Source organism: Pipistrellus hanaki (genome assembly GCF_964339955.1).
Source record: "Pipistrellus hanaki genome assembly, chromosome: 9".
Lineage (NCBI taxonomy): Eukaryota > Metazoa > Chordata > Mammalia > Chiroptera > Vespertilionidae > Pipistrellus > Pipistrellus hanaki.
The window spans coordinates 12,828,138-12,842,385 of record NC_140511.1 but is presented as its reverse complement, the minus strand read 5'-3'; the positions used below and the strand labels follow the sequence as shown (position 1 = coordinate 12,842,385).

General features: G+C 43.9%; 1 protein-coding gene across 11 annotated transcripts in view; it reads right to left on the bottom strand.

Moving 5' to 3' along the window:
• Positions 1-14,248, bottom strand: part of DIXDC1 (DIX domain containing 1) — an 82,759-nt gene that overhangs the window by 51,135 nt on the left and 17,376 nt on the right. The gene's annotated exons all lie outside the window — the stretch shown is intronic.

Below are 14,248 nucleotides of genomic sequence, written 5' to 3'. Positions count from 1 at the left end.
TCTCGGGGATCAGAATAAACAGTAAACCATGCTCAGAACTGCCTTTCCCCAGCTGCTTTTTTCACAATGAGACTTAATGGAAATCATCTCATACTGAGCCTAAGATTTTCCTGAGCCTATAATCTGGGATTGCTACAAAGTTAGTTATAATCCATGCTTTATATTGTCAAAGAGGATCTAGTCACCAAAAACCTGCACAAACTTAACCAAAGAAAGGCTGTGGTAAGCAGTGTTCCTGAAAACTAAGGAAAGCCTGGGGGAGGGGACACTTTCATTTATTTCCAACAAAGCTAGAGTCCAGTGTCCTCAGATGCCGGCTAGGCCCAGGTAGGGACATACAGCTCATCCAAACCCTCGGATGACCTTACATGTTCCACTTGTCCCTTGCACAGAGCTTGCAGCTTGCATGCAGGTGCTTATTCTGATTATTTGTTCTGAAGATGGGCACGAAATATCAAAGGAGCACATGAACAGTGTTATAGTACAGGCAGCACTCTGTCTGGTTTCTGTAGAAGCCCAAGACCCTGAACCTAAAAATTAAGTTAAAGGGCTAAAGTATTAAATTATAATTTGGTTAAACTTCCATTGACTTCTCAGCCCCAAGTACTTCCTTAATAAAGTGATGTTGGCAATTACTCATTGGCGGCTTCCTGGGCTTAAATTAAATCTTCCTTATTTTCTCTAAGTTGATTTGTGGGAATAAATAAGGTCCTTTGGAAGACAGTATTAAGGCAACAATCAGCTATAGACAAACTATAGGCATCACTGTGATCAGCAAGAATTGGGGGGGGGGGTATTTACTGAGTACCTACCATGAACTAAATATCATTTGTGTTTTATACAGCTAATGAATATACCTGGTACAAGACTGCTGCACAATTGATGCTAAATGGTCATTTCTATTTTCATCATTATCATCATCTAATTCAATCATCAAAAAGCACAGAAGGGTCAGTATCATCTCCAATGGATGGATGAGGTTCAGAGAGATTATATAACTTCTCCAATGTCCCCACAGCTAGGACATGGTATGAAACCCACTGGGGATCGAGCCTACCACCCGGGCACATGCTCCTTACTGAGATCAAACTCGGGGCCCTTGAGTCCACAGGTCGATGCTCTATCCACTGAGCCAAAACGGCTAGAACCCTACGTATTTTTAAAATATATTTTTTATTGATTTCAGAGAGGTAGGGAGAGGGAGAAAGAGAGAAATATCAATGATGAGAAAGAATCATTAATCAGCTGCCTCCTGCATGCCCCCTACTGGAGATCAAGCCTGCAACACAGGCATGTGCCCTGACCTGGAATCAAACAGTGACCTCCTGGTTCAATGGTTGATGTCAACCACTGAGCCACACCAGCTGGGCCAAAATCCATAGTACCCTGTTTCCCCGAAAATAAGACAGTGTCTTGCTGAAACCGGTTTGGCTCAATGGATAGAGCGTTGGCTTGGGGATTGAAAGGTCCCGGGTTCGATTCTGGTCAAGGGCATGTACCTTGGTTGTGGGCATATCCCCAGTAGGGGGTGTGCAAGAGGCAGCTGATCAATGACTCTCTCTCATCGATATTTCTAACTCTCTATCTCTCTTCCTTCCTCTCTGTACAAAATCAATAAAATATATTAAAAAAAAAAAAAAAGACAGTGCCTTATATTAATTTTTGCTCCCAAAGATGTGCTAGGTCTTATTTTCAGGTGATGTCTTATTTTTCCATGAAGAAGAATACGGTACACATTTATTGTTAAATGAAAATAAAGGAAATTTATTACCTGTATACGGTACGGTAGTACAGTAGTTGTCAACACAAACCAGACAAACTGTGAATCCTACAGTATCAAGAATTTACTCATTTATTCAATGACAATCATGTCATCATCTTCTGGAACATCATCATAACAATCCAATTCCTGAATTTCCTGGTGAATTTCTTGTGACTCCATTTCTTTCAGAATCAGTGGACCAAATCTCTCATGTTTAGCTTGGGGGGCCTTATTTTTGGGGGATGCCTTATATTTCACTCAGAAGGAAACCTGTAAGTAGGTCTAATTTTTGGAGGATGTCTTATTTTCGGGGAAACACGGTATTATTATTTTATTTTATTAACTGTTCATTTTGAAATAATTTTGTCACATAAAAGTGGCAAAAACATCACAAAGACTTCCCTTACAAACTGTTACTTTATTTTTAATTGTTTGAATTTTATCAGTGACTAGAGACCCAATGCATGAAATTCCTGCATCAGTAGGGTCCCTAGTGACTGCCCGTTGCCAACCTGGGCCTCTCTCCCTTCCCCTAGACAGGGGTCCTCAAACTTTTTAAAGCGGGGGCCAGATCACAGTCCCTCAGAGAGCTGGAGGGCCGGACTATATGAACTACTAATTCCTACTGTAACACCTCGGCTGCGCTCACTGCCCAAAAAACCTGGCGGACCGGATCAGACTCCTCTGCGGGCCGCATGTGGCCCGCGGGCCGTAGTTTGAAGACCCCTGCGCAGGTCCCGCCCCCTGGTTGAACTCCAGGATGACCTCCTGGTCAAGGGGACAATATGCCTACTATGCTTTTATTATATAGGACTAGAGGCTCAGTGCATGGAATTCATGCCCGGCGGGCTGGGTGGGGGGAGGGGGAGAGTCTGTTAGCCCAGCCTGCACCCTCTCCAATCCGGGATCCCTCGGGGGATGTCCAGCTGCCTCTCACAATCTGGGACCGCTGGTTCCTAACTGCTTGCCTCCCTGCCTGATTGTCCCTAACTGCTTCCCTATCAGCTTGATCGTCCCTAACCGCCTCTTCCTCACCATGCACCCAGAACCCAGGACCCAGGACCCAGGATTCTTTCCTCCAGCTGGTTGCAGGCACCTGGGCCCATGCTTCCCTCCCTCTGACCAGCCACAGGCACCCAGGACCAGGGCCGGCTTCACCTGGACTGGCCGCAGCCACAGGGGACTGTGGGCGGGCAGCTTTGCCCAGGCTGCAGCCACAGGCACCAGGGACCGCAGAGCATGCGGCCTGTCCCTCTCCTGGGCTGCAACTGATACCTGGGACAGTGGGGCGGGCGGCTTATCCCTCTCCCAGGCCACAGCCCCAGCCGCTGGCGCCTCATCCCTCTTCAAGGATGCAGCTTGGCTGGCCTCCATTCCTCTCTCTCTCTCTCTCTCTCTCTCTCTCTCTCTCTCTCTCTCTCTCTCTCTCTCGAGCTCATTTGTGTGTGGCTGGTCCTCATTTCTCTCTCCCCAGCGTTGAGTGTCTGAGCCATTATGATGTGATGGCATGAGGGCGTGATGACCATTTCCATATTAGCTCTTTATTATATAGGTCTGTGGTTTCCAGGATTACTATCACATCAACTGTAAAAAGAAATAGTTTTTCTTTGCTGTAGTGCTTCCCAATTTAGTAAGTTACTGGCATTAGGACTATATATATTTTTCTCATATTAAGAAAGTATTCATCAAGTCTTATTTTCTTGAGTTTTTGTTGTTTTTTTTTAATGAGGAATGGATGTTGAATTCTGAAAGTTTGTTAGCATTTATGGAGATAATCTTTTATGATTGTTTTCCCTGAAACCTATTAGTCTGGTACTATATGATATTAATGGATTTCCTAATAATAAACCTACCTTCAATTCTTGGAATTAAACTCACCAGATCATAGTGAATTATATTTTTACTATGGTGTTGGATTCTATTATTAATAAAATATTTATTAGTACTATATATGACACTTCTTCATAGGTACTCATAAATGTTAGTCTGTAGTTTTCCTTTTGCACTGTCTTTATCCTATTTAGATATCAATATTACATTTACCGTATTTTTCGGACCATAAGACGCACCAGTTTTTAGAGAAGGGAAATGAAGAAAAAAAGATTCTGAAACAAATAGTGTCCTAAAATATTTTATGTGCATTAAAACCCAACATCACAGTCATAAACACATGTAATCAACCCTGTAAAGTAAACAGCAGCATTTAGAACCATTTTAGAGCCGGGCAAGCACACAGAGACCACACAGAGCCGGGCAAGTAAAAAAACTTTTTTTACAGTATATGTGTAGGCTATATTTGGACCATAAGACGCAGGGACTTTTTCCCCCCACTTCTGGGGGAAAAAAAGTGCGTCTTATGGTCCGAAAAATACAGTACTTCATATGAAGTAGGAAGTTTCTGTACATTTTTAATACTCTGAAATAATTATAAAGATTTGGAACTCTCTGATATATGGAGGTTTGATAGAATTCCCTTATAAAATAATCTGGGCCCGATACCTTATTTGAGGAATAGTTCCTTAATAACTTCATTTCTTCTACAAAAATCGGTCTGTTTAAATTTTTTCCCTAGCAATTTTAATAAGAACTTACCAAAAATTGATTCATTTCATGAATATTTAAAAAAACATTTGCATAGACCTAAAAATACTCTGATAATTTTTTTTGTTTGTTTCATTGATTACTTCTCCATTATCATTTCTTATTTTACCTTTTGTGCTTTCTCTCTATATCTTCTTTATTGTGTTAGCCTATTGGCTATCTTGATAGTTTGTCTATATTGATATTTTCAACAAGTCTTTTTAAAATGCTTTCAAGTGAATAGAGCATCGGCCTGCGGACTGAAGGGTCCCAGGTTCAATTCTGGTCAAGGGCATGTACCTTGGTTGCAGGCACATCCCTAGTGGGGGGTGTGCAGGAGGCACTTGATCGATGTCTTCTCTCATGTTTTAACTCTCTATCTCTTTCCCTTCCTCTCTGTGAAAAATCAATAAAATATGTTTTAAAAAATAAAATAAAATGCTTTCAAGAATGATTGCTATTCTGGCCTAAGTCCCTCTAAAACCACAATACCTAGAAACAACCACAATTCCCTGGTGTAAAATCAGACACTCAGTTTCCTTATCTAAAAAATTTCACATTCTTCTCCTTTTTCTTCATTTTCTTATTTGTTGTTACCCCACATCACATGGTTGACTCACACAATGCTGTCAACCAAAACCTCTCAGTAATTTTTAATACATTCTGCTGTTAAATCAATCTCTTCCATCTTTGTTCTTCTAAACTTGATCTTCTTGATGCACAGTTACCTCTTATAAATTTCTTTTAAAAATATATTTCTTTATTGATTTCAGAGAGGAAGGAGAAGGAGAGAGAGATAGAAACATCAATGATGAGAGAGAATAATTTATCAGCTGCCTCCTGCACACCCCCTACTGGAAATCGAGCCCACAACCTAGGCATGTGCCCTTGGCCAGAATCGAACCTACGACCCTTAGGCCGCATGCTGACACTCTATCCACTGATCCAAGCTGCCTATGGCTACCTCTTATAAATTCCAACCTGTTAGATTCTTTCTCCGAAGATCCCTGCAGATCCTGCCCTTTCATGCATTCATTTATTAAAATCAACCAACACAACCAGGAATTGTGCCAAACCCAACGCTTACAGGCACATAAATAATTATGACACCAAGTGATTGCTGCAGCAATGGAGAAATGTTAAAAATGCTATTCATACTCAGAAGGCTCAAAAGGGAAGGAAATATTTGGCTGGCTTATTAAGGTTGTTTGCCAGGCCACAAAGAGGAACGGGCATCCTAGGGACAGGTGATTTAAAAAAGAAAGAAAAAGAGCTGTGAAGGCATATGGTATCTTGGAGGAATAGCCAGATAATAAATTACTGCGTGGGCAGAGCCATCAGCGGCAGGCAATGAGAGTGGAGAAATAGGTCAGCACAAGACCTACCAGCACTTAGACAGGGCTTCAGATCTTCAACAGGAAAGCCTGGAGCTTTGAAACAGGAGAAAGAAACTGTAAGACCCACATCTTAGAAAAGTCACCCCCCACACAGAGAAGAACATGGGGTAGAAAGAGGAGCATCCAGATCTGAAGAAACCAATGAGGAGGTGAGGCAACAACTCCAGTGAGAAAAGATGAGAGCCTAAATCGAAGCAGCAACGTGAAAAAAGCACCAATTCCAGAAACAAATCAGAGGGGATGATAAGATGTGTGCAGTGACAAAAAGAGAGGCTCCAAAAAGTCATGCCTGAATGACTGGCTGATGATGACTATTAACTGAGAAAGGGAATACGGGAAGAGCAAGTACTGAGGAAAATAAATAGTTTGGTTTTGGATAATAGTCTGAGCTCTTTGTAAAACATAAAAAGGCCATCACTTGTCTAGAGCACAAGAGATGGGAGCAAGGTGGGAGGTACATGTTGAGAGTATGTATGTGTGATAGGTACAGCCATAGGTGTGAGTAAGACATAACAACTACCATCTCCTGAGCACTGACTACACACCAGGAACTGTGCTAAGGCCTTCACCACATCTTTTCATGTTCTCTCTCTCTCTCTCTCTTTCTCTCTCTTTCTCTCTCTCTCTCTCTCTCTCTCTCTCTCTCTCTCGCTCTCTCGCTCTCTCGCTCTCTCTCTCACACACACACACACACACACACATATATTAATCCTGTGAGAAACTATCTTTCTCATGTCACACACACGGAAACCAAGGTTCAGAACAACAAAACCCCCAGGGTCACAAGGCTGCTAACTGTCAGAACAAGAATCTGAACTCAATGCTGACTCCAAATCCTGGGCTTACAAGTAAACTAACTACAAGAAGTTATTTGGCAGGAAAGGGAGTGAGGAGAGGCACAGAAAGGAAAGAAGAGATTAAAAAAGTACTAACTGGCAATTTTTGTCAGCTAATGAAAGAGACACTTTATATGTCTGTCTCCTTTACTCTTCAAACCCAGCCATTAAAATTGATATTATTGGCCCCATTTCCCATATGGGAAACTTTGATCAAGATCACAGTGCTGATAACTCATGAAAATGGGATTTGAACCCACTGCACCATACTGCAAAGAATATATTATTTCTACAATACCAAAGAAAGCATACAATGAGAGAAGAGAAGGGAGTGCCCAGGGCAGAGGATGTGATATTATCAACATTAAAGGGACAAGTGAAGTGAAATGAGGAATAAAAGAATGACCCTAGGACATATAAGCAGAGGACAGAGAAAATATGGGAATCCAGGGATGAGAGAATTTTAAGACAGGTGGTCAGTTAGGTCAAATGCTGTACAACCATCCAGGTGAGGACTAAGAAGTCCATTTCATTTAATAATTACTACTGGGCTTTGATAATCTTTGAGAACAGATGCTGTAAAGTGGTGAGGTTAAAAGTCAGATGGCAGTGAACTGGGAAGACATCTGAGAGCACAAAACCAGGATTGAGGAGAGGAGGAAGGGTAGCTGGAGAGGAAGGGGAAGGGGAATAGAGAATGAGGGTGTTTTAGGATGACAGGATACTTGTTGGCGGAGGTGTGGGATTAGTGAAGGAGAAACAGATACAAGGGGAGGGGTGTGAAAGATGCAACCAGGTTCCAGAGGAGAGGAAGAGGCCACTTCCTGCTCTGATTGTGAAGAGGCAGGAATAGGCACAGACCTAGGGAACGTGGAGGTGGGGAAGAAGGAAACTGAAGGAGTCCAAATATAAATAAATGCCCCTTTATTCATTACTAGAGGCCTGATGCACAGACTTTGTGCAAGGGTAGGCCTTCCTTCCCCTGGCTGCTGGCTTCATGGTCCCGGCCCCACCCTCCCGCCCCCCCACCTTGGCACTGCCCATGTCCCCACCACACACCCCAGGCTCCCTGGTTCCACAGAGCCCCCTGATTGTTCACCCTGCCTACAGTGGCCTGGGCCTCCCTATGTGGGGTGATCGTGGGGCAACGGTGGGTCTGGCACTAGCGCATGTCATAGTGTGGTCATCCGGATAGTAGCCCTGCTGTTCGGCCGTTTGGTCGATTTGCATATTACAATTTTATTAATATAGATAGGCGGTTTATCTACTGAGAGTGAAAGGAACAGGGAGAATGGAGGAGGCTTCCAGAAAGGACCCCTGTGGGAGATGGAAAGAACAATGATAGCACCAAGCACTCAATAGGCCTGGAAATCATAACTGTGTTATGGAATCAATCAGCAAAGCTGTGATTTCCTCTAGAAGTGCGCAGCAGGTCTGGGGATGAGAGGAGGAAACCAATAAGGGCTAACCTAGGACTGGAATTAGTCAGAGGAAATACAGCGATCACCAGGAAGTGAGGATGGTGGTGAGAGTGCATTTGAAGTGACTGATTGTGGAATCTGCACCGAATAGAAGTTAAGGACAGCTGATAAACTGAGAGGACAGAGAACTTGATGCTCCTCAATGTAAGTTTAATGGAATGGAGGAGTGTGGAAATTGGGGTGTTAAACAGAGAGTAGACTTTCAGAGTTCAAGATTTCAAGGGCAGCATTAGCCTGTTTGCTCATTGGTTAGAGCATAGGCTTGCAGACTGAAGGGTCCCAAGTTTGATTCCAGTCAAGGGCATGTACCTTGGTTGCAGGCATGTGTGGGAGGCAACCAATCGATGTATCTCTTTCACACTGATGTTTCTCTGTCTCTCTCCCTCCCTTCCACTCTAAAAATAAATGGGGAGGAGAGGGAGAAGGGAAGTATTCTCAGAGGAGGATTAACAAAAGAAAACAAAGATTTCAAGGGCAGAGCAATTTTGTGCATTAAGTTCCAGGATACAGCTTCACTTGTGGCATTTTGGTAGCAGCACAGAGAAGGACAATCATTGCCATGGGGATGGTAAGGAACTGGGAGGCTTGACTGTCTTCATCATGGATCCTGAAGGTAAGTGGTAGCTGAGGTTATTTACTATTCTGCCCAGAGTCATACAACTTAAAAGACTGATAAGTGTGCCTTCAATGACACCCAGCCAACATGGCTCAGTAGTTGAGAGCTTGTTTGGAGGTTCTAGCAGGGGAGCGCAGCTACTCGTATACCCTTGACCGAAGACCGGTCCTCTCCTCTTGGGGGAAAGTCGTCCTCTTCGACCGAGCGCGCAGCTTCGGGAGGGATGCACATGGATCGGTGAGGGAGGAGGGGGACACCCGCCTAGCCAGCCAGATCAGCCGAATCAACCCTGGCGATCAATGGGGTGACAGATGTCGCAGCCAGATCGCCCTCACATCCATGGCTCAGTAGTTGAATGTTGACCTATGAACCAGGAAGTCACGGTTCAAATCCAGTCAGGGCACATGCCTGTGTTGTGAGCCAGATCCCCAGTGGGGCATGCAGATGGCAGCTGATGAATGATTCTCTCTCAACATTGTTTCTTTCTCTTTCTCTCTCTCTCTCTCTCTCTCTCTCTCTCTCTCTCTCTCTCTCTCTCTCTCTCTCTCTCCCTTCCTCTCTGAAATCAATACAAAAAATTTAAAAAGAAATCACAGACAAAACATTTTAATTGAATTGTTCTCTGTCATGTCACTACCATGTCTGCATGCTGCAGAGACCTATTGAACAGCATCTAACAGAAAGATCACAGATTCACAGCTGAGTGAGCTTCTTCTTATCCACAGGTTGAGGGTTACAATGGCTTTAGGCCTTTGCTTTTTAAGTCAAAACTGGGGGCCAACCACTAAACCAAGTCTCAGTGCATCTTCTCTTTGACAGGAAGTTATCTGTATTGGTCTCTGATAGATGAAATAGAGAAGGTAGCCGGAGATAGGGATGGCAGGACACACACAGGCTTCATTGGAGGGAAGAGTACCCCTGCCAGCTGCTTCCAGAGAGAGGGGTGGAAGAGAGTGAGGGCTGGGGTACAAGCACCTTTAAGGATAGGGGATGGGGCTTAGGGCACTCAGCACAGGCTGATTGGTGATTAGGGACCTACAGACTTAGGAATGGGGCTTAGGGTATTTGGAAGGTGCTGACTAGTGGTTCAGAGCTCAGGAATGTCTGGCCACAGGTGGGGTTTACATCTGTCCATCAACTGGAGGAAGGGAGGATCTATCAGTCTCCAAGAGGCAGGCCAAGACCCTGTTCTTGTTAAACTGTAAATGCCTACTGCTGGCTCTGAAAAAACTGATTTGAACAACAAAGTAGACACTCATGAGGATCAGTCACACCATTGACTTCCCCCAAAGATGTTATCTTAAAAGAGGCCTGAAGTGAAGGCCTAGGTGCTGATTTAAAATTTTTTTTTAAATAAATTTTTTTTAAAAAATATATTTTATTGATTTTTTACAGAGAGGAAGGGAGAGAGATAGAGAGCTAGAAATGTCGATGAGAGAGAAACATCGACTAGCTGCCTCTTGCACACCCCCTACTGGGGATGTGCCCGCAACCAACGTACATGCCCTTGACCGGAATCGAACCTGGGACCTTTCAGTCCCCAGACCGACGCTCCACCACTGAGCCAAACCGGTTTCGGCTTAAATAAATTTTTATTGTTCGTATTATTACAAATGTTCCTCTTCCACCCCACCTTCATTGCTCTCCTCCACCAGGTTCCCACCCCACCCTCTGCCCTTTCCCCACCCCCCATTGTCCTCATCCATAGGTGCACAGTTTATGTTCAGTCTCTTTCCACATCCCCCTCTCCCCTTTTCCCCAAGAATCATCAGTTCACTCCCCTTCCATACCTCTGATTCTATTATATTCAACAGTTAATATTGTTCATCAGATTTTTAAAAAAATTTCCTTGGTTTTTAGATTCATTTGTTGATAGCTACATATTTGTTGTTCATAATTTTTATCTTTATTTACTTTCTCTTCCGAAAGAACCCCCTTCAGCAATTCATATAATTCTGGTTTGGTGGTGATGAGCTCCTTTAGCTTTTTTTTTTATTAGTGAAACTCTTTATCTGGCCTTCCATTCTTAGTGATAGCTTTGCTGGGTAGATTATCTTTGGCTGTAGGTTCTTACTATTCATCACCTTGAATATTTCTTGCCATTTCCGTCTGGCCTGCATGGTTTCTGTTGAGAAATCAGCTGACAATCGTATAGGTGCTCCTTTATAGGTAACTACCTGCTTTGCCCTTGCTGCTTTTAATATTCTCTTTGTCTTTTGCTCTTGGAATTTTAATTATGATTTGTCTTGGTGTGGTCTTCTTTGGATTCCTTTTGTTTGGAGTTCTGTGCACTTCCTGGACTTGTAAGTCTAATTATTTCACCAGGTGGGGGAAGTTTTCTGTCGCTATTTCTTTCAATATGTTTTCAATATCTTGCTCTCTCTCATCTTCTGGGACCCCCATAATTCTGATGTTGGTTCACTTGAAGTTGTCCCAGAGGTTTCTTTCTTTCTTTCTTTTTTTTTAAATATATTTTATTGATTTTTCACAGAGAGGAAGAGAGAAGGATAGAGAGCCAGAAACATCGATGAAAGAGAATCATCGACTAGCTGCCTCTTGCACACTCCCCACTGGGGACGTGCCCGCAACCAAGGCACATGCCCTTGCCCGGAATCGAACCCGAGACCCTTCAGTCCGCAGGCCGACGCTCTATCCACTGAGCCAAACCGGTGCCGGCTGTCCCAGAGGTTTCTTACATTATCTTCAATTTTCTGGATTCTCTTGCCTTCTTGCTTCAGCGGAGGAGTGTCTTCTGGCTCTTTATGTTCCAAATCTTTGACTTGATTCTTGCGATCTTCCATTCTGTTTTTAGGACTCTGTATAATATTTTTTATTTCAGACAATGTATTCTTTATTTCTTGTTGATCCCTTATTATTTCTTGTTGATTCCTTATTAATTCTAGTTGATCCCTTTTCATATCCTCATAGGTCTTATAGACCTTTTCTAGGAAATTCTTGAAAAACCTTATAAGCGTAGATTTGAACTCTATATCTAGTCACTTTTTGCCCTCCATTTCTTTCGTTTGTGACCTGTTTTCTTTTCTCGGCATTTTCGCAGCTTCCCTGAGTTGGTAGCCTTAAAAGTCTCTGTGTTCTGCTTGGATGGGGTGGGGTTTCAGGGTGGAGCGTACAGCCTTGGCTTCCGTCAGCCCCGCCCTATGTGGCTCCTGAGTCTCAGTATTCCCCAGGGTCCTTCAGTACTCGTTGCAAGCACCCCTGAGAGAAAGGTGCCCTTGATTTTCGCCTGCTACCAAACAGTCTAGGCTCTCCACCAATGAGCCCGGAACTGGGGTTCAGATCAGTTGCAAGTTGAGTTGGAGGTGGCGTTCAGAGCAGTCTGGAGCTTTTGTCTCCTTCCAGGGCAATCCCGCGGCACAGCCAATCGTCCGTCCTCTGTGCGCAATGTGTGCGCCTCCAGAAGCTCTGTCTTTCACCGCTCCCCTGGGATTCTGCTTCACAGCCCAATCGTCCGTCCTCTGTGCGCAATGTGTGCGCCTCCAGAAGCTCTGTCTTTCACCGCTCCCCTGGGATTCTGCTTCACAGCCCTGGCTCCCTCTGTTTGAACCTGGGTCCCCAGGGTCTGGCCTAGAACTGGGGTTCAGCGTTGTCGGGTCTGGGGTTCAGCACAGTCCGGAACTTTTATCTCCTTCCTGCTAGGGAACGCCAGCCAGACACTCAGCCGCCCCTCCTCTCCAATTCCATCCTCTCTGAGTGTGCTGCGTGTCTCCGTACCTTAGGCTTTTACAGCTCCTCCACTCTTCCTTCTGGTGTTCTCCTTGCTTCTCACTGTAGAATTTCCAGTCAGTCGACTTTCCTGTAGTTCTGGGTAATGTCCATTTTATATTTTAGTTGTATTTTATTGAAATTGTTGTGTGCGGCTGAGGCTAGGTGTTTACCTGTGCAGCCATCTTGGATTCTCCTCTAAAAAAGTTGGTTTTAAATTTTAATAGAGCTACTTCTGTCAGCAGATGAAATACATATGCTTCTTGCAAGAGTCTGTTACTCTCTGGTGGTTGAACCAGTACGTCTTTTTCCTCTTTGTCTCTTTTTCCCCCCCCTCAGAATCTTTTCTCAAATTATAACTTGTGTGAAAGCCACACATGCAAAATAGGGGAAAGCAGTGATTTTAGCATGAGGGTAGCGAATTCAGAGCCTAGGTGCCCCCCCCTTCCTTTTTTAAAATTGATTTCAGCCGGGACCGGTTTGGCTCAATGGATAGAGCGTTGGCTTGGGGACTGAAGGGTCCCGGGTTCGATTCCGGTCAAGGGCATGTAGCTTGGTTGCGGGCATATCCCCAGTAGGGGGTGTGCAAGAGGCAGCTGATCGATGACTCTCTCTCATCGATGTTTCTAACTCTCTATCTCTCTCCCTTCCTCTCTGTACAAAATCAATAAAAAAATAAATAAATAAAAAAATAAAATTGATTTCAGAGAGGAAGGGAGAGGGAGACAAAAATATCAATGATAAGAATCATTGATTGGCTGCCTCTTTCACGCCCCCTACTGGGAGTTGAGCCCACAATCTGGGCATGTGCCCTTGACCTGAATCGAACGTCAGTCCACAAGCTGACGCTTTATCCACTGAGCCAAACTGGCCAGGGCTAGCCTAGTCCCCTTTACCTTCCACACCCTACAAGCCATGTGAAGTAACCTCTTAAGGGGTTCTTGCATCAGCTGAGGAAAAAGAAATCACTGAATTTTGCTTATTTCTAGCACTATAATTTTACAAGTCAATTATTCAGTGAAGACAAAATGGATTTAGCAAAATAAAGATATCCCAAATATTAAGAAGTATACCGTGAACATTATGGAGAAGCTTCATAGGACTATAATCAGTTTCCAATCAGGCCCAGAGAAGGTGGGGGAGGCTGCAGGTGTAACTAACAGCTCTTGAGATAGCAGTCCAGCTCACAATGATTCCCCCCTCTGTAGAAACATGACCCTTTACATACTCAGTGATGGGCCCCAGGACTGGCCTGGCATTATATCACTCTTTCCACAAGCCACAGTTGACTGATCCAGCTAAGTTGACTGGTCAAGCCTATTAAGTCTCTGGACTTTTTTTGGTCTCAAATTTAGGAAGAGAATCAGTCCCCTGCCCCAGAACTCTTCTTTCTGTTTCTCCCAGTCTCTCTTTCACAAAGTTATAAGATATAAAACTTAGATGCTGCTATAGGCATGATATTCACATCTGTAGTGAAAGTGAATAAAGCCACCCACAGAAAGAACCGAGATAAGAGGCAAAAAGCAGAGGGAGAGATCCTGGCAGTGTTGAGTTCTTGATTTTCATTGAGATGGCTCCATCCTTGCCCATTCCATGATTTAGTTTTTTAGCCTTTCCTTGGGTTCCATGAGTCAGTAGATTCCATTTTCTATCTCGGCTATCTCTGGGTTCTTGGCACTTGCAACCAAACTAATAAGAAAAGCAAGATACTTTCAGCTCTTGGCAAGGTACAACTTTTTTCAGTCATCCCAAATCTGGGTTCGTCCAAACCAGCCACCTCCACCATGCTGCCAAAGTCTGACCCCAATGAAACCAAAGTCATATACCTGAGAAGCACTGGCGAAGAAGTTGGT